At 43.6% G+C, this 23537-nt stretch overlaps 1 protein-coding gene across 1 annotated transcript in view; it reads right to left on the bottom strand.

The window, feature by feature from the left end:
* Positions 1 to 23537, bottom strand: part of CLNK (cytokine dependent hematopoietic cell linker) — a 1039166-nt gene that overhangs the window by 997259 nt on the left and 18370 nt on the right. The gene's annotated exons all lie outside the window — the stretch shown is intronic.

Genomic DNA, 23537 nt, shown 5'->3' with positions numbered 1-23537 from the left:
ACTCCTCCCATTATCTTTCGTATGTAAAAAAAACTTTACGTTTTGGAATCCAAGGATGTGCCGTTTTCCTTTATTACAATGCGTTAAGTGCCATTTGAACTTATTTTCAACTTAGGGTAATTCCATTTATAAAAAATTGCTTATTTTTTTATAAATAGGGAGCAATATGAGTAAAGCCATACCACAACTAGCAAACGTTTAGGAAATAAAAAATGTATTCATTAGCTGTAAATTATATGCAACCAAAATAATTAGGTGTGTTAATCAGAAAAACATATGTACAGCAAGTGTATGTGTGTATGAGTGGGGGTAGCTCTGTGTATCTCTTAACCAAGGTTTGAAAAGTGCAAAGGAAAACAATAGTTACAGAAGGTTTATGCTTTAACATTTATATCACGTTGTGAATTAGTAGAACAATCTAGGTCAAGTGTGTTGATAATGTCGACCTCATGTGTACCATTTTTACACTGTTAGCCCTTTATTATCCAACTTCATGTTCATTTTGATTACCATACTATAATAATTAACAATAACTTGTTTCACATACTTCTTAATAGTATATTTCGGCCATTTTTAAACTCTGTGCATAACAGGTGTTATTATTACCCAAAGCAATAAAGCGAATTTATTGAACTTAAAAACACGAAAGGCTGAAATGGTACTGACATGGGGCCTTATTTATGAGACCATGCGTCACTTTTACACCGCAGGTGCGTCACTTTTTGTGACGCACCCGTGGCGTAAAAAATACGCCTTGTTGCGCCATATTTACAAAGTGACACATCTAGGTAGATGCATCACTTTGTAAACCCCTGCGCCACATTATACCTGCGCCAGGTGTAATGTATGCAAGGGGGCGTTTTTACACAAGAAAGGGTCATAGAAGTGACCATTGCCCAATGTTAAGAACATTGGAGTCATCTTCTGAAAAATTAATATTTAGTAATCACATTAACAAGCTCAATCTGGTTTATTCTAAAAATGATTAGAAAAATCTGCCCATTCATTCCGCCCGATGCAATTAAAACTCTGGTCACAGCATTGGCCCTGTTGAGATTGGACTAAGGGAATGCACTAGACCTGGGAATTCAATCCCAGCATCTACTAAGACTGCCGTAATGCAGAACACCGCTGCCAGATTGGCACTAGACATCCCTAGGTTTAAATCAGGCTCTCACAATTTAAGAGTCCTCCATTGGCTCCCGATGAAAATAAGGATTGAGTTTAAATCTCAATGTCTGGCCTTCAAAGCTTTACAGAGTATATGACAGCATTTTTTGAGGATGCATTTGAAATGGTATGCGCCTGGCCAGAAGCCTAAGATCAGCCCATACAAAACTTCTGCAGACACCTAAATATGAGAAGGCCCACTGAGGAGGCAGAAGCTTTTTGTTAGGGACAATTAAGATCTAGAACCACTCCCCATTTCCATAAAGAGCAGTCAATCAGAAAGGCACTAAAAACCTGGCTCTTTAACAACTGATCTTTCTGGATTCCCGCCAGTACCTTGCAATCTACCGTTTTCTAGTGCCAAGACACCCATGGGTATTCGTCGCACTTTACAAATACATAAATCAAATCAAATCAATGGATTTTGTGTCACTTTGGGGGAAGGCAGCTACGAAGATGGTACTTATTTAGTTCCCTCGCAACTTGCTCGTGTAAGCGCAGGAACCACAACCCGTCTCTTAGGGCTCTTTCGGTAGCTACAATGCCACAACGTCTTTCATGGGCTAGTTCACTTACCTGTCATCTTAGGCTCTCAGATATGACAATCCTCGAGCCTCTAACTATAACACCTTCCTTGGTCACGGACAGTTCACCCTGTACATTGTTGAGTTTTTTTAATTTAGCATTGTCAGAAATAGGTTGAACACTCATTTTCCAGGACTGAGTTGAAATGATGTCTTTGAGGATAAGCATGTTCTTGTCAGCATTGGTAGAAGCAATAAGCTGTTCAACGGGTAGGGCTGCTGGTGTACTGGACTTCACAATGAAGTTAATGTACTCCTGAGCTGTTTTTTATGTTGAACTGTGATCATTCAGCAGTGCTTGTGAAAAATAATCAGCAGAGTTTTGGTCTTCACCTAGCCTGTGTACAATTGCATAGTCGTACTCTTGCAGTCCCAACCCTTGCCTCTCAAATCAAGGAGCAGCACTTGATGGTCTGTTCTGATAGTGAAACATTTTCCATATAGAAACACATGAAAATGTTTGCAGGTCCACACTACAGTCAGGCTCTCCTTTTCTGGCTGAGAATGGGCAAGTTCTGTGTCAGACAAACTTCCACTTGCATAGACCAAAATATGTCTCTGGGCATTCGGATGACCAATATGTTGAGCAAAGATTGCCCCCAGCCCCACCGGGCTTGCAACTACTGTGATCTCAGTCTGTAGTTTGTGTTCAAAGTAGGGCATCTCAGTTACATTATCAATTGCGTGTTTCATTCTTTTCAAGCTTCAATCACATTATTCAGACCATTTGAACGGGACATTCTGTTTTATCATTTCTCTCTATGGAGCACTCACAGCGGCAAAATCACCAATAACTGGCCATGCCTAAGAAGAATCCCAGCATAGTGACATCTTGTGGGGGGAAGTAGTAGTAGTAGTGTATTTTGTAAAGCACACAGCTGCCCCAACGGGGCGTCCCGGCGCTGTATAATGCTGTGGAACCCTTCCTGGCTCTCCCTGTGAGAAGCCCCTCCCGGGCACCCCCAAGGTGAAGCCAGGCATCCCAGTGTTGTAGGGGCCGTTGTGGAGATTAAGCAAGCTATTGCCCAGAGTTGCAGCGTGGGACCCATGATTAGAGTAGGCACCGAGACGAGAATTATCGAGTCCGCAGACATTGAGCTCAAGACCCTGCCGCGTCAGGACTTGAACTCTGGTCCCAGGCCTGATCTCTGCTTCAGAGTCTGCCGCTCTAACCAGTGAGCCACACTTCTCAAGTAGATGCTTTCACTTTATTAGGGTCGGTAGTCATTCTTTAATCAGAAAATATGTGTCTAAAGAATTTAAGTTTAGTCTTGTGAAACTCACACTTTTCTGCTTTCAGAGTCATACCGTTATATACAGGGAGTTAGGTCCTGGGACGTACGGGCAGCTGGACCATATATAAATTTTTGAAAAATTGCAGTGCTAGCCGTACATATAGTTTACAACGTCTCCTTAATTGGAGTAACAAATCACCTTTTGATTGAAGATTTGTATGGTATTATTTATTTATACCTTGTGAATTATTTATTTTTAGTTAGAAAGATAGTTTTTACGACAAGACATACCATGTACAAACAATTATTCAAACAATGACTATACAAAATTACAACACTACTACATAAAACACAAATCAAAGCATTTCATATGTACATTTGCACGATATCCACATTTGTTCAATATCATATATACATTACCACAGTATCCATATTTTTGATACAATTCCAATCAAGGAATGGAGAAAACAAACAAGAAGAAATCAAGTGGAAAAAAGATGAATCTATAACATGCACAATATTAGTCAAAAAAGAATAGACTGAATCAATGTTTCAGTCATTCAACAGTGCTTGTCTCCATTTGGCCGACGCGTTTCGAACTCGGAATATTAATTAATGTGTTCTTATCAGGGCTGTTTGATTTTTCCTGTATGGTTTTGTGCAAAAAAATGAAAAGAAAATATACATAAGTTCCTATTCTAAAATTGATAGCCTCTGTGAACTGCTATCAATCGAAACGCGTCGGCCAAATGGAGACAAGCACTGTTGAATGACTGAAACATTGATTCAGTCTATTCTTTTTTGACTAATATTGTGCACGTTATTGATTCATCTTTTCTCCACTTGATTTCTTCTTATTTGTTTTCTCCATTCCTTGATTGGAATTGTATCAAAAATATGGATACTGTGGTAATGTATATATGATATTGAACAAATGTGGATATCGTGCAAATGTACATATGAAATGCTTTGATTTGTGTTTTATGTAGTAGTGTTGTAATTTTGTATAGTCATTGTTTGAATAATTGTTTGTACATGGTATGTCTTGTCGTAAAAACTATCTTTCTAACTAAAAATAAATAATTCACAAGGTATAAATAAATAATACCATACAAATCTTCAATCAAAAGGTTATTTGTTACTCCAATTAAGGAGACGTTGTAAACTATATGTACGGCTAGCACTGCAATTTTTCAGAGTCATACCTGCATAAGCAAGTAACTGACACACTTATGTAAGAGCCTTGTCATTCTCCTTTTCAATTGCTCCAAATACCAGTATCACTGTAGTTAAAAGCATTTGTGACAGGTTGTATTATTTGACATATAGCATCCTGAAATATTTATGTAGCTGACGAAACTCCAAAACTCAACCTTTTGTATCTGAACAAACCAACATGAATAGAAAAAGTAGTGACGTCAACTCAAGTTGATGGCTTCACTTGCTCAGGTCAAGACATGAGAAGACGTTGGCACCATTCAGCTGCTTGATCATGTCTGCTATGTGTGGACCAGGATGTCTTTCTCTCTGACCGCTTTGTCGGCCTGGCAAATATCAACACAGTTGTGCACTGCACCCTTACTGTCCCCTTTTGGCACCACCACTATGGGTGACAGCCATTGTGTAGGACCAGTGGATCACTCAATGATGTCATGTTTCAGTAGCATTTCTAGTTCTTTCTCAACAGCGTCTTTCAAGTGAAAAGGAACTCTGCAGTGTCGCTGGGCTACAAGGTGAATGTCCTCTTTGATGTGAAGTTGCACTTTCTTCGTCTTGAGCCTGCCAAGGCAGTGAAGTGATGACAGGAACTGAATCACAACCTCAGATTGATTGTGGAGGATGCATTTGAGAGATATCAGTTCTATGTTGGCAGCCTCTGTAAAACTGAGTAGGCAAGCACTGGACAAAGTTCCTTGAAGAAGATGAATTGTCGATTGCATAGAAACTGCTTTATGTTTCAATGTCGTGGTGAATGCCCTTGATTCTGCAATGGTTTAGAAGCAGTCCATGCTTATACTTACATATTTGATGGGTTAAGGCATGGCACAGAAGATTGACTGCTGAAGTTTCGACTGGCATGATGCTAATCGGTGAACCACTGTCTATAATGGTGATGGGGCAAACATTTACCTTTTTTGTGATCTGAGGGCAATGTCCAAATACATTCCTTTTTTTCATTTGGTGGTTTGCTTTTTTCATTTGTTCTTTCATGCATGCAGCCAAACCTACAATTGCCTGTTGTTCCTTGATCGATGCCATCAGCACACATCCATCTTCTTCACTGGTGCTCGGCATGATATCGACGAGCCTTTGAAGGATGAACCTGAGGACAATCGACTTTGTCTGGCTTCTTGCCTGATCCCCATCACTGATGTTGCCTTTTGGCTTTGTGAGCAATGCAAGAATGCGTCTGGAACCTGGTGTTAATTTTCTCTTTTCTCTGTGACTTGCAGTTTGTTTTTCTTCTGTATTGTAACCATTATTAAGTGGTTCTCTTCACCACAACCTTTGCACATGTTTGTCCTATGGCTGGACATTTGCCTTCATATGGAACTGAAAAATCACATCAGAAACACAGTTTTTGTCTTCTTTGGAGACGTCGACTTGCTGGAATCTATCTGGTGCTCGCTTTTCATGATAAATGCTGATTAATTTTTTGCTTTTTCAGCTTCCATGTCAGCGGCTTGTCGATCTGCTCTTTGTTCAGCCCTTGCAGCCATCAGCACTTTCTGTCAACATGCCTCTTCTGAAAGAGTCTTAGAGATAACCCTTAATGACTCGGAGATGCATGGCCTCTTCAACACTGAATTCCCTAAACATGCAGTGTTTGATAAGCACATCACGTTTTTCAACAAACCTTTTCCATCGCTTCACCAGCTTGCTGTCATGCTTGATTGAATATGTACCTTTCATAGTCAAAATTCAGCATTGCATTGAACTTAGCTGCCAATGCTTCCTTGATTGAAGATATAATACTGCATCAGCTTGTGATATTTTCTTCAACACTTCTTTTACTCCATCACCGATATGGTTCTTCAAATACTTAATGAAGTTCTTAAGATCTACTTCTTCTAGCACATCTATGAAATCATCGAATCTCTCAATCCATGCAGTCCACTTGGCTCAAATTTTCTGCTTCTTTGTTGTGTCAAACGGTGGCGGTGGTTTCAGGATTGTGGCTGCACCATACTTCCACCTCTGTTCTGCAGTCATTATAACATTTTACAATTCTGACACCCTTTTGGTGCACTGTGCACGCATTAGCAGCTTGATCGTGCCTGGTGGTCTCAACCGATTCAAGGTTGTGTGGTACTTCCCTCGCTCTTGCTTGCACTTTTGTGCCTGTTTGCCACTGCCTTTAGCGTTGTGCTTGATATCGATGATGGCTCTGTGTTACGCTCTGGCTCAGTATCTCTTCTTTTGGCTTTACCAGTGGGTTTCTGGCAGGATTTCTGAAAGCGCTCTTCTGCCGGGCCTTCAACTTCTTCGAGGACAGTATATGGGCCGGAGTGGGGCTTCGATTCCACATACACCACCTTCAAACTGCTTCTCATCGAATTGTGCACACGTGCAACACACAAGGAGTTTGCTGTAACAATGCAAACTTCCAGGCTTAGCAGTCTCATTTCTTTGGTCATCGATCCCGCAGTCGTCCCCAGTTGTAGCGTCTTCCCCAATCCGAGAGCATGCAAATGAATACGCCACACATAGAGTTACGGATTGTACATCTTTATTGCTCCACATACAATCACACACACACACACACACCTCTCTGAGTATGTCATAACAATTAATAACCACACCTTAACACCTCCAAGCCAGTTACGTACTACCTCTGCTGAGTTCACCCGGAACCGCAAGGGTCCTAGCACAAATAGGGGCAGATTTACTAGACTCTCATGGAGTGCAGTGCAGCAGCTGCAAGCCTACGCTGTTCTGCATGAGAAGGAGTTTCTGTTCTCTCCCAATAATAAAGTTATTTGGTTGAATTCTGACAAATCTGAAATATTACCTTTAAATATTTAGTGCACTACCCAGCTTTTCGCCGATGTAGATCTTACCTTTCAACCAGTAAAAATAATATAGCTAGATTTATGGTTCTCAAAAATGATTAAAGACACAATCAAATTGAACGTTGAAAACTTTTGTAAGAATTCAACTAGTAGAATTTTATGATGGAATCCTCTGTTTTTTTTCTTGATGGAGTAAAATGAACGCTATCAAAATGTTGTTGACACCTTTGATATTGTACATCATTTCCATCTACACTTATAGGGAATCAGCCTTTTCTGCTTGTTAACCCCAAATTATGCAACTTTTTCTGGACCCAATTTTTACTTGGTTTATGACTGTGTGGTGTGTCACTGCTATTTAGGGCCCGAATCCGATCTCGCTTGTAAAGCTCTCCGCACAACTCGGATCCGTAGGGCTTTATGAGCGAATCGTGCACCTGGAGTCTGAGCGAGCGAGTACGATGCATTTGTATGCTTACGGACTCGGTTTGCTCGGACTCCCATTGAACTCTATGGGAGCCTGTATACTGGACGCGTACACAGGCTCCATAGCAAAAATGGGTGGGTGGGGGAAATGGTACACCCTGTGGCCGGCACCCCATGGTGCCTGCCACACTGTGCATGCATGACAAGGGGGGACCGATGGCTGCCCCCACAGGTCCGAACGAGAGGGCTCCGGGTGATGGGGGACCTGCTACGGGCCCCAAAAGAACAATTCCGGCAGCTTTTTCAATCCAGACATACCAAATCGTGAAGGCTGTCTAAAACGTGCAATGTACTTGCTCGCTCGGAAACAGACTCCACAGAGCTGTACGAGCTGTCTGTGTACGAGTCATATCGACGGGGTCAGATTGGGAGACGATTCGCTTCACGCATATGCGATCTTTGCATCATACTTGGTTGTTCGGACCAGTGTACGATTCGGTCGGAAAAGAAGAATACAAATCGGATCCGTAAAAGCCAAACCTGATTCGTAGGCCTTCTGAGCGAGATCGGAATCGACTCCTTAGTGTCACAGACCAAGTGTTTTGGCCCTAAAATGGTATTGTTACAACAGGATTCACCCAATTCAAACTAATAGCATGGAAGTTGAATGCCATATGTGGGTTTCAGTGTATATTTGCACAATCCACATGTATAACAAAACTATATGGCTGCTATTGTGATTTGGCTTGACTGCAGTTTAAAAGCACCGGACATTAAAATGATCTTTGCTATTTTTGGCTACCATTTTTAAAGCATTAGTTAAATTAAAACACATTTAATTTAAAGACGCTTGCACAAATGAAACACATTTAATTTAAAGATGGTTGCACATGGAGATAAAATAGTATATTTGCTATACAGGGCTACTATTTTTAAAGCAATTTGCTAAATTGTAATACATTTAATTTGAAGGTGGTTGCAGTGGATACATGTGATTCTTCCATCTTTGAATGTGATTTATTAATGGGAAAACAAGTTGCACTACAGGATGCCTGTGGCTCACATGTACACATGCAGGTGTCCATTTTGGAATGGTCGAGAAAATGATCATGGGTAGGTGAGCCACTATAAGAAAGGAGACTGGAGGACATGCGGTTATTGGGTCGAGGACAAGAAGGTGAGTTGAAAACAAGGATGAGGGGGTCAGAGAGAAAGAAAGAGAGTGAGAGAGGGCATGAAAAGAGTCCCTCACATGCATTTCAAAGCATAGTCAGACATCATAAGTGGATGGTTAAATTAATCCTTCAAAACACAGAGAGACTGAAACGGTCCAGGCCTTTCCCGGCCGGACTAGCCAGTAATATTTCAGAACAAACGTTTTCAATCAATCAATCAATCAGGAGTTTGTTAAAGCGCGACTACTCACCTGTAAGGGTCTCAAGGCGCTAGGGGTGGGGGGGGGGTTGGGGGGTGCAGGTTCCATTCCATCAAGGAGGGGGTCTGTCGAAGAGCCAGGTTTTGAGGTTTCTTGCGAAGATGGGGAGCGATGTTGTCTGTCTGAGGTGGAGCGGAAGGGCGTTCCATGCTTTGGCCGCGAGGAAGGAGAAGGAGCGGCCTCCCGATCTGGTCTTTCTGGTGCGGGGGACCACAGCGTAGGAAAGCTGGGCTGATCGTAGGGTCCTTTGGGGTGCGTGGAATTTGAGTCGGCTGTTCAGGTATGCTGGTCCGGTGCCGTGGAGGGCCTTGTGTGCGTGGGTGAGCATCTTAAAGGTGATTCTCGCCTCGACGGGGAGCCAGTGGAGTGTGCGCAGGTGCTGGGAGATGTGACAGTGTTTTGGCAGGTTGAGGACCAGTCTTGCGGCGGCGTTCTGGATGTTCTGTAGCTTGCGGATGAGGTTTTTGTTTATTCCGGCGTAGAGTGCGTTGCCGTAGTCGAGTCTGCTGGTGACCAGGGCGTGAGTGACTGTCTTTCGGTGTTCGAGGGGGATCCATTTGAAGGTCTTACGAAGGAGGCGGAGGGTGTGGAAGCAGGAAGATGAGACAGAGTTGATCTGGCGGTCCATTTTGAGCTCGGAGTCCAGGATGATTCCCAGGTTGCGTGCGTGGTCTGTGGGGGTTGGCGGGTTTCCGAGGGCGGTGGGCCACCAGGTGTCACTCCAGGCGTCGGGGTTTGGGCCCATGATGAGTACTTCTGTTTTGTTGGTGTTTAGTTGTAGGCAGCTGTTTTTCATCCATTTGGCGACGGCTTCCATGCCTTCTCGAAAGTTGCGTCTGGCGGTGTTGGGCTCGTTGGATAGGGAGAGGATGAGCTGGGTGTCGTCTGCATATGACACGATGTTGAGTCCGTAGGTTCTGACGATGCGGGGAAGTGGAGCCATGTAGACGTTGAAGAGCGTCGGGCTGAGGGAGGAGCCCTGGGGGACTCCGCAGGTGATAGGTGTGGGGTCTGAGAGGAAAGGGGGGAGTCTGACCCGCTGCGTCCTGCTGGAGAGGAAGGAGCAGATCCAGTTGAGGGCCTTGTCCTGGATTCCTGCATCGTAGTGTCTGCGTATTAGGGTGCGGTGGGAGACTGTGTCGAACGCCGCTGATAGGTCGAGGAGGATGAGGGCTACTGTTTCTCCTTTGTCCAGTAAGGTGCGGATGTCGTCTGTTGCGGCGAGGAGGGCGGTTTCCGTACTGTGGTTTTTTCTGAAGCCGGATTGGGAGGAGTCGAGGATGTTGTGTTCTTCAATGAATGTGGCGAGTTGGCTGTTGATGGCTTTCTCGATGACTTTCGCTGGGAACGGGAGCAGGGAGATGGGTCTGTAGTTTTTGAGGTCGGTGGGGTCCGCTGAGGGTTTCTTTAGGAGGGGGTTGACCTCGGTGTGTTTCCAATCGTCGGGGAATGAGGCGGTCACCAGGGAGCGGTTGATGGTTTGGCGAAGCATGGGTGCGATGGTGTTGGCGGCTCTGTTGAAGACTTGGTGGGGGCAGGGGTCCGTGGGGGCCCCTGAGTGGATTGACTTCATTGTCTTCAGTGTGTCTTCGGTGGTGAGTGCTGTCCAGTCATCAATCGCTGGTTTCCGGGTGTCGGGGGTGGTTGGTGAGGGTTCAGTGTGTTGGTTGTCTTCGTCGAAGTTGTCGTAGATGCTCTTGATTTTGTGGTGGAAAAAGATGCTGAGTTTGTCGCAGAGGTCTTGTGAGGGAGGGATGTCGGTAGACTCGCTGGTGGGTTGGGCGAACTCCTTGATGATGCTGAAGAGTTCTTTGCTGTTGTGTGCGTGGGTGGAGATTCTGTCTTCAATCGCTTTTTTCCTCGTTTCTCTGATGAGTTGATGGTGGGCGTTGGTGGCGGCTCTGAAGTTGTTGTGGGCTTCTGTGGATTTGGTGTTTCTCCAGGCCTTTTCGAGGCGGCGGCATGTGCGCCTGGACTCTCGAAGTTCGGTGGTAAACCATCTGGCTTTCTTGGCACGGGTATTGTTGTTTTTCTTGAGGGGGGCTATGGTGTTGGTGCTGTCCGAGATCCATCTATGCAGGGTTCGGGCTGCGGTGTTGGGGTCGTCGTTTTCCGCGATGGTTGGGGTGGAGTTGTTGAGTGAGGAGGTGAGCTGGTCATCGGTGATTTTGGTCCAGTTTCTTTGTGGAAGCAGGTGCTGGTGTCTGTGGATGGTGGGTGTTCTGAAGGTGAAGTGGACGCAACGATGGTCGGTCCATGGGAGTTCGGTGGTGTGGCTGAAGGTGATGGAGTTTCCTGTAGTGAAGAGGGGGTCGAGGGTGTGTCCTGCTGAGTGTGTGGGCTCGGTCACGATCCGGCGGAGTCCAATGTTGTGGAGGTTGTCCAGGAGGGATGTGGTGTTGGGGTCCAGTTGATTGTCGAGGTGGAAGTTGAGGTCTCCCAGCAGGGTGTAGTTGGTGGATGCGATGGCCTGAAGGGAGATAATGTCCGTAATGGAGTTGGCGAAGGGTCCGCGGGGTCCAGGAGGTCGGTAGATGAGGGTTCCTCGGAGGGCGGCGGTGGGGCTGGCCAGTATCTTGAAGTGAAGGTGTTCCATCAGTTCTGTGGACTCGTCAGAGAGTGTGCTCAGGCGGAGGCTGGATTTGTGGATGATGGCGATTCCTCCTCCTGGGTGGATGGGGCGGTCCTTCCTGGAGATCTTGTATCCTTGGGGGATGGCGATGGCGATGTCCGGTCCCGAGGTGGTGTTGGTCCAGGTTTCGGTGAAGAATGCTACGTCTGGGGTTGTGCTGTCGAGGAGGTCCCAGATTTCTGTGGCGTGTTTGTGGAGGGATCGGACGTTGAGGAGGATGCATTGCAGGGTCTTCGGTTCTGTTGTGTTCTTGTGGGCGGGTTGTGCTGGATCCGTGTTCTTGGCGGTGCTGCAGGTGTGCCGGCAGCGGTGACAGCTGAAGGGTCCATGGGTGTCGGCTGGTGATGCTAGCTTGCAGTTGTTGTTGCAGCCTGGGTTGAGTGCGTGGAGTGCTGCTGGGTCGTAGCGTTGGCGGGGCGGAGGTCCAGGGTTCCTGGTGCTGGTCGCGGACGGGTCGCAGACGAGCGCAGACGTGCTTGCCTTTGACGCACCTTCGGTGCACCAGCGGCGCGCCCGCAGCCCGCGGCCGCTGCGCGGCCGCGCAGTGGCCGCCATTAAGTAGGGGTCGGGGAGGGCTGGACAGTTTTGTCCCAAGAAGAAAGGCGCTCACATGCAGATTCTCCTTGTGTAATTTATTATGAGCTCAAGCTCACAGTGAAATTGGCATCCCTGCTGCCAGGCCTTACGCATTTCCGGCTTTTACGCCCTTACTCACAGGCCATGCATCACAATTTAACAAATAGTTTTACAGTGTATTACCACCGGAAATAAGTAAGCTTGCCGCCCTAGTGGGCCTCAGGTGAGTAAAAAAAGTGCATTCTGGTAACCTTAGTTCTGTGAAAAGTACATTACTTCACTAGTTTGCCGCTGCTCCGATCGTAATTAAAAAACAATTCTTCATCCCTCCGTGGGTTGATTAAATGTCAGGATTCCCTTGTTGCTGGAAATATACACACAACACATATATATATATATATCTTACTTCTATCAAGCAAACCTAGCCAAACGGAGCTCTAAACATGGACAAAGACAAGCATAAAGTCACTAAGAGGAGAGGAAATTTGGTTGTAAATGGTTAAAGCATAGCGATGTAATTTTTTCTAAAACTAAAGCAGTAGTGGGGCTAGTTGATGGATACATGTACTAGAAGTGGGAAGGCATACAATGCAGCCGTCCCTGTAGTAGAAATTAGAGATGCAGTTCTGTAAGTCTTAGGTTGCCTAATTCTTGTCTGACCAGGTTTCCCGCTCGTAATACCTCAAACAGCCGCCAAGAATTATACTTCCTGTGATGGACATGGATACTTTACCTATCGGACTCCTTAATTCTAGAAGGCTATTAGGATACACCTGTGTGGGACACTGCCCCCCCACCCCCTTGAAGCAAATACTCCAATGTTGAAGAAAGAAAAAAATGCAAAAACCTCAAAAAAGCTGCAGGTCTGCGCACCACTGAGGGAGAAGAAACATGCTGGCTACCAGATGTGTTTTCTCTTTTCCTTGATGTATAGGAACAGCAGTACTGATGAGGAAATGGAATAAATGATGCAACATAACATCTCATTCATTGGAAAATCAGAGATGGGTGACAAAGAGTAGGGATGCAAAATTGTGACCGCTTTTTGCAACCAGTCTCTTAGTACATTAGGCCACAACCTCCATTTCACCCTCTACTGTTGACAATTCCAGCAGGAGAAGACGAGGATTATCACACAAAATACCTGTAAAAGACCTATGCCTCCATACCATATATCAATCAAAGCTTTATTTCGATATAAAAAATATCTTAAAAGCACATAACAATTAAAATGCAATACATTTTTTGATTAAAAAACACTTCATAAATAGTTAAAAGACGAGAATAAAAAGACATTAAACCATTTACAGCTTTGAGCATGATTTTAAAAGTAAAAAAATCAGCTAGTGAAATTTGTCATAGGCCTTTAAGTCTAATCACCCATGCCCAGCTGAGGAATTTTGCTACCCCACAGGCCAATGTAGTGTTAGGATCTGTCCGTAGAATTCTTAAGGCAGAGACATGGCTCCTAGTCTCAGGCTGCCGACAAACAGGTTTTAGCCATTTCGATCGGGGTTTGTTATAGGCGCTGCAAACGAAAAAAAGGTGTGGAATAGTTTCTAGTGCAGCGTTACAGAACGGACAAATGGCAAGTGTTTGGTAAGGGGGTTTCCACTTATTTATTTATTTATTTATTTGCGGTATTTATAGAGCGCAACACTCATCCCATGGGCTATCACGGCGCTATGTACCAGAAAGGACTATTGATGGCGTATGCTCAGAGATTATGATTTAGGGAAAAGGTATTTTTTGAGTCTTTTTCGGAACTGAAGGTAATTTGTGGTATGTCTCAGGTCGCTAGGTAGATCATTCCATCTTTTTGCTGCGAGGTAGGAAAAGGAGCGGCCGCCAGTTCTAACTTTGTAGATACGTTTGGTTTTGGCCAGGGCTGATTGGCATGAGCGCAGGTTCCTATTCGGTACGTAGAAATCGATCTTCCCCTGGAGAATTGTGGGACCAGTTTTATGTAACGCCCTGTGGGCATGGCTGAGCAATTTGAAGGCAGCTCTCTGGCGCATTGGGAGCCAGTGGAGTTTCTTTAAGCACTCCGATGCCGAGTCTCGTTTGCCTTTGTTACAGATGAGTTTGGCCGCCAGGTTTTGCAGGGCCTGTAGGCGAGAGAACAGCTGTTCGTTCATCCCTTCGAATAGTGCATTGCCATAGCCGAGGCGGCTGATCAGTAGGGCTTGTGTGACTGAGCGTCTACAGTCCAGGGGTATCCAGGGAAATATCCTGGCGAGAAGTTTTAGTATGGCAAAGCCTTTGCCACAGAGGGATCGGACGTGATCGTTCATGGATAGGGCGTCATCCATGGTGATTCCCAGGTTCCTGGCGTGTTGCTTGGGGGTGGGAGCTAGTCCCAGAGAGGGTGGCCACCATGTGGCGTCCCACACACATTTGGCTCCGCCGAATAGAAGAATCTCTGATTTGCCTGCATTCAACTTTAGGCAGTGGTTATGCATCCATTGGGCCATTTCGGAAAGGCAGTTATGTAGCTTAGTTTTGGTTATCTCAGGCCCTTCGTCCATGGTTACCATCAGCTGCGTGTCGTCTGCGTAGGAGCAGATGCCAATGCCCCACTTTCTTCCAATGTCCGCAAGAGATGAAATAGAGACATTGAAAAGGGTGGGGCTCAGTGAGGCACCTTGGGGGACCCCGCAGCTGATGGGGTTTGGTCTTGAATGGAACTGGCCCATATGAACTGCCTGGGTGCGATCACTCAGAAAGGAGTGAATCCAATTCAGTGCTGTGGATTGGACTCGCTTGCTCCGGAGTGTGTTAAATAGACAGTCGTGGGATACCGTGTCAAACAGGTCTAGCAGTATCAGTGCCACCGTTCCACCTCGATCGGTGGAGGATCTGATACTGTCCGACACTGCCAGCAACGTTGCCTCGGCGCTGTTATTGGCTCTAAAGCCAGTCTGAGAGGGATCCAGAAGGGAGTTGTTTTCTAAGTACCTAGTAAGTTGTACATTGACCAGTTTCTCAAGGGCTTAGAGAGGTAGGGAAGCTGGGAAATGGGTCTATAATTCACTGGATTGAGAATGTCAGATCCCGCTTTCTTCAGAAGGGGGGTCACGGAAGCGTGCTTCCAGGCGTCAGGAAAGGTGCCAGTAGCTAGCGATTTATTGAAAAGTTGAGTGATCAGGGGACAGAGCGTGGGAGCAGTTTTCGTGAACACGAAGTGGGGACATGGATCCGAAGGGGATCCTGATTTAACTGCGCTCAGGACTGCTGAGACCTCGTCTACAGAGAGTGGTTCAAATCTGAATAGACAGGGAGTATTACCTGAGTCTGATGGATCTTTAGGTACTTCTGCTCGCATGGCAGGCTTGGATGAATTGTCTAAGTTGCTGTGGGGATTTTGGGGGGTGAAGGTGGAATATATTTTCCTGATCTTTTCAGAAAAGAAAGTGCTAATACGCTCACAGGCCTCGATCGAGGGGGTGAGGGATTGTGAGGTACTAGAAGGTTTGCTAAGCTCTTTCACTATTTTGAACAATTCTTTCGCTGAATTGCTATTTTCTTGGATGCGTTGAGTGAAGTAGTCCTTCTTTGCGTTTTTGATGGCCAAAATGTACTGCTTCCGTTTATAGACATAGTTCTGACTTGCTTCACTGTCTTTGGACTGTCTCCATAGGTGTTCATGTTTTTGGCATTCCTTTTTAAGATTTTTTAGATAGGGGGTATACCATTTTTCTGTTATTTTTTTTTTCTGGATTCCCGCATAGGGGCTAGTTTGTCCAATGTTTGCAGTATTCCAGCATCTAATAGGGCGACGTCATTACAGACAGTGGAGTCATCCAATAGTTTGACATCCGCCTCTTGAAAGCATTTCTCAAAGTTGGATTAGTTGATTAGCCTCCAGGCTCGTTTGGAGATGTGCGGGGCTGTTTTGGGTTTCAGGGGTTTGCCGGGCAGGTTAAGTGAAAAGGATATAAGGGAGTGGTCTGACCAGGATAAGGGGTAGATTTCTTTTATCTTGGTGGATTCGATATTAGTGAATAGTAGGTCTAGTGTGGCCAGCTGAATGCGTGGGGCCCACTATCCACTGCCTCAGTTGGAGAATTCCCATATCGTATTCTAGCTGGGAAGCTCCTAGGGCATCCATTTTTTCATAATGAATGTTGAAGTCACCAACAATCATATAGTTTTTGTGTTTTAGGCATAGTGGCAAGAGTTGATTCAATAATTTAGCTCCAAGATTGCATATGACTGCGCCAGCTAGGATGGTGAGGCCCTCGGAGAGTACTTTAAAAGGTAAGGTCTGATGTTCGATATGGGCAGTTGCTGCTTCAGCAAGGCATGTTAGATGTTCCTTGAATATCACTGCAACACCCCCTCCTCTTTTGCCAGGTCTGTCTTGCATAATGATTTTATAATTGGGGGGAAGGGCGTTTGCTAGGTCTGGTGCACTGGTCTCGGATAACCAGGTTTCGGTAACGAAAACCAGGTCTGGGGTCCTAGATGTAAGTAGGTCGCAGATGTCCAGGGCGTGCCGAGGTAAGGATCTAGCATTAAAATAAAGGCAATTCAGTGCGTGGTGTTGTTTTTCGGGGATTGTGTGGTTGCTTGGTGGTGTTTGACTCATGCTGGACCAACCGCAAGCGAGGCAGGAAATGGGTTCGTAGGATAGTCCTGGCCCCGTTTGGATGCATAAGTGTGTTTTTTTGCTTGTGTTGATTTTGTGGAAGGCTAATAGCTCGATGCGCGAATAGCGGATCGGCGTGGAAGGGTTTTGGTTAAAAACCGGCAGGGGGTATGGCCCCTGGTCCCGGCCGGTCGCGGACGGGCGCAGACGGGTTTGCCTTTGGCGCGCCTTTGGCGCGCAGGCGGCGCGCCCGCTGCGCAGCCGGGGTTGGCACATTATTTAAGGGAGGACGGAAAAGGGGCGTGTCCGAGTGGCAGTGAGCGTGGCCTGGGTCGAGGGCTTCCTCGTGATGGCGGCGATCTCGTAGCAGCGTTTAATCGGCTGCGCGAGTTTAGGGTGAGTAAGTTTTCCAGGCAAGTAGACTTTTGCAGTGAAGTTTTAAAATAACACACAAGAATTACATCAAATTATAAAAAATGTGCAGCGCTCCCGGCTTCCGCCTCAGGAGTTACTTTCTAGCTAGTGCGCGCTGTGTGAATGGTGCGATTTAAGTAGCAGAAAGGGGCGTGGCCGAGCGGCGGTTGCCGTGGCCTGGGTCGAGGGCTTCCTTGTGATGGCGGCGATCTCGTAGCCGCGTTTAATCGGCTGCGCGAGTTTAGGGTGAGTAAGTTTTCCAGGCAAATAGACTTTTGCAGTGAAGTTTTAAAATAACACACAAGAATTACATCAAATTATTAAAAATGTGCAGCGCTTCCGGCTTCCGCCTCAGGAGTTACTTTCTAGCTAGTGCGCGCTGTGTGAATGGCGCGATTTAAGTAGCAGAAAGGGGCGTGGCCGGGCGGCGGTGGGCGTGGCCTGGGTCGAGGGCTTCCTCGTGATGGCGGCGATCTCGTAGCAGCGTTTAATCGGCTGCGCGAGTTTAGAAGTGCGTTCTCGAACCGGTAGTTTTCCCAATCTAAACTGGCTGTATAAGGCCCTATCTTTGGGTTTTCTGATAAAGTCCATATAAGGTTCAAGAGAGTGTACTGTCTTGTGCAGACGAAACTCGTCTGTGAGTCTACCCAGATATTCAGCTCTAGCATCTTGGGCATCGACCCACAACCAATATGCTCGCTTGACCTCCAGTTTAGAAACCGATGCACCGGTCTCCCATGCAGCACTAAAACCAATAGCTGTTAACAGCTCCTTAACCTTTGATAGCCAAACAATTTTATGAGAACCCGGCATATTCATACCTTCTCTAAGGCCGTCTGCATAGCTAGCTAGCTCAGGTGTGCGCCACAGACAAGCCTAATAGAGAAGCGGACGCAGGATTATAAGGTCTTTAATAGATCTGTGGCCAAGGTCATGTTGGAGAGGTTTGTTAGGCGTGCCCCTGGGTAGGGACAGAAGCTCCCTAAAGAAATTATTTTCAGCCACGACAAGGGAATCGACATTATTGAAGCGGATCACTGACATAATATCGAAGGACATAATATCGACTATCAAAAATATCGTCGACAAAATATCGACAGACAGAATATCGACTTTGTATCTACAAACAGGTACAAAAATATCAAGTAAAAAATATAGTTTACAAAAATATAGTTTATAAAAATATTGACTTTATTAAAAACAATGTTAAATTAAATTAATATTAAAAATTAATTACTAAAATACACTTAAAAATACTTAAATTACCTTATAATAATTAAATAATTAATTAAAGTAATAATTTTTTTTTTACAATCATATAGTAACATAATATAATTAAATAATATCCAATATTATTACCGTAGGATAGCGGAAGTGTAAAAATTACTATTCCCACTCCAGAGAGTGCAACAGTAGGGAAAGCGTTGGATAGCGTAGGGGTAAAAATTACTATTCCCACTCCAAAGAGTGCAACAGTAGGGAAAGCGTTGGATAGCGTAGAGATAAAAATTACTATTCCCACTCCAAAGAGTGCAACAGTAGGGAAAGCGTTGGATAGCGTAGGGGTAAAAATTACTATTCCCACTCCAAAGAGTGCAACAGTAGGGAAAGCGTTGGATAGCGTAGAGGTAAAATTTACTTTTCCCACTCCAGTGAGTGCAACAGTAGGTAAAGTGTTGGATTGCGTAGGGGTAAAAATTACTATTCCCACTCCAGTGGGTGCAACGGATGTATGACATTACAACGCATGCTTTTACATCGCATGCTTTTACAACGCGGTTTTTACAATGCATACCATTTCAACGCATAGTGCTTTTAGGCGCTGGATAGTGAATTGTTTAATTTACTATTCCAACTCCAGTCTCCGTGGATAGTAGGGAAGGTGTTGGATAGTACATTAAACCTATTCCCTATCCTAGAGCGCCCCCCAGCGCAATGCGTTGTAATGGTTTGCGCTGTAAAAGTTGCGTTGTAAAGGCACTGCCTGGTAAAAGTTGCGTTGTAAAGTTTGTTTACCGGGTGCGACAGTAGGGAAAGCGTTGGATAGCGTAGAGGTAAAAATGACTATTCCCACTCCAAAGAGTGCAACAGTAGGGAAAGCGTTGGATAGCGTGGAGGTAAAAATTACTATTCCCACTCCAGTGAGTGCAACAGTAGGGAAAGCGTTGGATAGCGTAGAGGTAAAAATTACTATTCCCACTCCAAAGAGTGCAACAGTAGGGAAAGCGTTGGATAGCGTAGGGGTTAAAATTACTATTCCCACTCCAAAGAGTGCAACAGTAGGGAAAGCGTTGGATAGCGTAGGCGTAAAAATTACTATTCCCACTCCAGAGAGTGCAACAGTAGGGAAAGTAAATACTTCTTATATTATTTAAAAATATATAAATTAATATGTATAAAAAATTAATTAAAAGTAATTACCAATTTAATATAATGTAATAATTAATCAATTAAAATAACAAATTACAATTAATTTTTACAATTAGTTACCTGTTCAAATTAATTTCAAATTAACAATTAATTAATTAACAATTAAATATTAATTAACAATTAATTCAAATTAAATACAAATAAATAAATGTAATTATTTAACTAATTATGAATAAATTACTTCACACCCTATTCCCCTGTAAACTCACAACCAGCTACAGAAAATAAATTAGTAAAATTAACATAATTAGCAATTAATCAATTAAATAAAATTAATTGGCAATTAAAATTTAATTAGTTACCCATAAATAATTAATTAACAAATCATTTAAAAAAAATACAAGTAAATATTTTTATATATTTAATAAATTATAAATAAATTACTTCCCACCCAATTCCCCTATAAACCCACAACCCGCTACAGATTTATTTTGAGTAAAATTAACATAATTAGCAATTAATCAATTAATCAATTAATTAAAATTAATTGGCAATTAAAATTTAATTAATTACCAAATATAAATTAATTAACAATTAATTAAAAATGAATAACAATATATAAATTTACATATTTAATTAATTATAATTAAATTACTTCCCACCCTATTCAGCAAATAGATCCACTGTCAATAATGCCCTCTCATCGACAGAAAAGACAAATAAATTGACAGAACCCGTTTTTACGTAATCAAAAACGCTAAATAAGGATGATGCACATATTTTTCGATCCTCTTCTTAAAGTATTAATTATGAATACACACTCATACTACAAACACTGCCATGATACCGACAACTTAATAGTTAAAGATAATTAAGATGATCAGATTGGCTGAATTGTTAGTTTCTTGCTGACATGATGAGACACATAAGCATTCATGAGAATGGACATTAGTACTACTTGGAAATAACCTTACATGCCAAAGTGAACCAGCCCCGAAACGTTCCATTCCATATTAGTAAAAATACTATTGTACTAATTGTATATGAATATTCTATTGATAATTACATTTCAATATCATTTTACAAGTATTGACAACAATTCACAAAGGCGTGTAAGAGTATGTAAAAAGAAGTAGTGCAGGAGTGCTACTTATACATCAAAATGCCTTTATGACTAGGTTCTAACTTATTCTTCTAAACAGAGACAATAGTATTTTGGAGGAATTACATTAGTACATCGCACATTTAAAATTAGGCCCAGGAGACAACATCTGTATGCAAGCCAGTCAGTTACTTCTTTATTATGTCAGAAAATTACCATAAAAGCACGCATAAAAACATGATCCTAATACAAAAACGTTCATATTATGGTTTACAATAAAAACAAGTTCTAGAAACACACTTGTTGATCGAGACGTCTACAATGTAGCAAGCAATACAGACGTGATCCAGGGCCCTCTAATAAATCTTACATCATATAAATAAATCAAATAAAAATAAAAATCCAAACATCAAGTTGATTTCATTAAATCTAATAAAGAATAAAATCATAAAAAAATGCAATTCATGTACTAAAATTATATATCAGGTCATACAAATCCAGTTCCTATACTAAAATAGAATACTACACAGCTGGTCAAGGAAAACATCTCATGAAGTTTGGCTACTTATGAGGCATACTTTATTTTATCTATAGCACAGAACAAATATAACCATGACTGAGTAACAGAACTATTGAGATTCTAGGCTCTGTAAATGATGTAGACCATCTTTATATGAATTACATTTAATGAGACGCAGTATACACAACATCATGATCTCGGGATGCTAGGTGCAAAAAAGCATAAAGTGCGTCATAGATTGTGAAGAAACAGATTCGCAAGGACAGCAGGGGAGTGAGGTAAACCAAGTGCCTGTTAATGAGAAGGCATCTAAAAGGTGCACCATGCTTATTCTGAAACACGTATGATAAATATGTGCTCGGGGTTAACTACTCACGATTAATATGGTTCAGACTCTTCCGCAGTCTACATGGGCACATAGCGAGGATAGATGCCATTTCTAGGGGTCTTTCTATTCTGCCGTTATTACGGGATTTGGAGAACTTGTACTTTACCTCCTCCTTAGAATGAACACCAATACTGCCTGGTGAATTAAGAAAGTTATTCATACCAAGATCTTAGATCCCAGATGGAAAGTATGTATTGCGGTAAGTCATTTGGCTAACTAGCACCCAAATTGTGGAATGCTCTGCCCTTAGCAGTTCATCTAGCCCAGTCAGAAGAACTATTCAGAAAAAAACGTAATACCTATTTTTCTACTCAGGATGTAAGAGGGTTGGATAATTGCATGAAGGCGGATGGACACTGTTACCTAGTGCTGGGACACCCCAAAAGAGGCAGCTATGCGCTTTAGAAATTACAATATTACTATTATTATTATTATTATTATTATTGTTATTATTATTTTTTAAATTATTATTATTATTATTATTTTCTTGGAAGGCTTGCTTAACATAAGCAAGCCATGGAATGAAAGCCTTAATATATAAACTAAGGCAGTCCTCTAATACCAAATGGGAAAAGGGTTTTGAAATCATCTCCTATGCAGATGATACTCAGCTTATGTTCACTATCGGGAATTATCCAGAGTTAGAAAAAATACGCTTCGCCAATGGTATGAAGCTGATCTCAGACTGGATGACGGGGAAGTATCTCCAATTGAATCCGGGGAAGACGGAGATCATGTTAATGGGAAAAGCTCCGGACATCTGGTCTGACGACTGGTGGCCAGACCAATTGGGCCCTGCTCCCTCCCCCAAATTATCCGTAAAGAACCTAGGAATAAAAATTGTTCGCTCCTTGTCCATGAGAGACCATATTGCGACCACAACCAGCAGATGTTTTTATGGTCTTCGACTACTTCGGAAAATACTTCCGTTCATACCAACCTCCCATCGTAAGACTTTAGTTCACGCATGGTAACTAGTCGCTTAGACTATGGCAACACCCTGGTGGCAGAAGTGGGTGAGACTCTCCTGGCCAAATTACAGATTGTCCAGAACGCGGCTGAAAGATTGATTTTAAATCACCCGCTGGCTCTTCTTCAACTCCGTTGCTTAGAGAACTGCACTGGCTCAATGTGAAAAAAATATCCTTTTTTAAAATGTGTTGCTTAACCCACAACACGCTTAACGATAAAGGCCCCCTCTACTTACAACATAAACTGATTAAATACTGCCCTAGCAGGAGGCTTAGATCCAGTACACAGGGACTGTTACAAGTCCCTCAAATTCGTCTCACTCGGACAGGAGGTAGAGCCTTCTTCCATCTGGATCCCAGATATTGGAACCAGCTTACCCCGGCTCTTTGAGCCATCCCGAGCTATGACACTTTTAGGAAACACCTAAAAGCTTTCCTATTTTAAATAATTGTCAGGTCCAGCTCCCCCCAAGCAGAAGTCCGATTTCTAGTCAGCGCCGAGATGCCCCAGGGTGATTTGAGTGTTTAATAAGCACCTAACCTAACCTGTATTTGTTTCTAGCATTCCTAATAGCAATTCTATTAGGCGGGATCGTATTAGTGGCCTTTTAAGGCCTTTTAAGGTTTTTACGGGTAGCGGTAGAATCAGGATGGGGGTTTCTAGAGTATTTTTTCTCTAGTCAGCAGCCTGGAATTTGTATTACCAAGAACCCCAAAACTCTCCAAGACTTTATCTGGATCTGCTTCGGCATACAGACAGCCCATTAGGGGCCTGATTTAGATCAAGATGGACGGGTTACTTTGTCAAAACGGCGAAGGATATCCCATCCACCGAAATATAAATCCCCTAAGATATCAGGGGTATTAAGTGCCCTCCTGACACATAATGACCCAGAGCAGTCTCCCCATTGCAAGTTTTACTCAGCCCTGTCGTCTATGGCCCCGCCAGGTGAAATGTTCATTTGGCCCCTCCGGAAGCACTGCAGGGGTGATAAGCGACCTCTTGGCATAAAACAAACCAAAGCATTCCCCCTGACACAAGTTTCATTGGGCCCTGCAGTCCACTGTTCCCATCAGGTGAAATTTATGCCCCTTACACAAGCATATTCT

This window comes from Lissotriton helveticus, chromosome 2_2, assembly GCF_964261635.1.
Source record: "Lissotriton helveticus chromosome 2_2, aLisHel1.1, whole genome shotgun sequence".
Classification (NCBI taxonomy): domain Eukaryota; kingdom Metazoa; phylum Chordata; class Amphibia; order Caudata; family Salamandridae; genus Lissotriton; species Lissotriton helveticus.
This window is presented reverse-complemented; position numbering and strand designations above follow the sequence as displayed.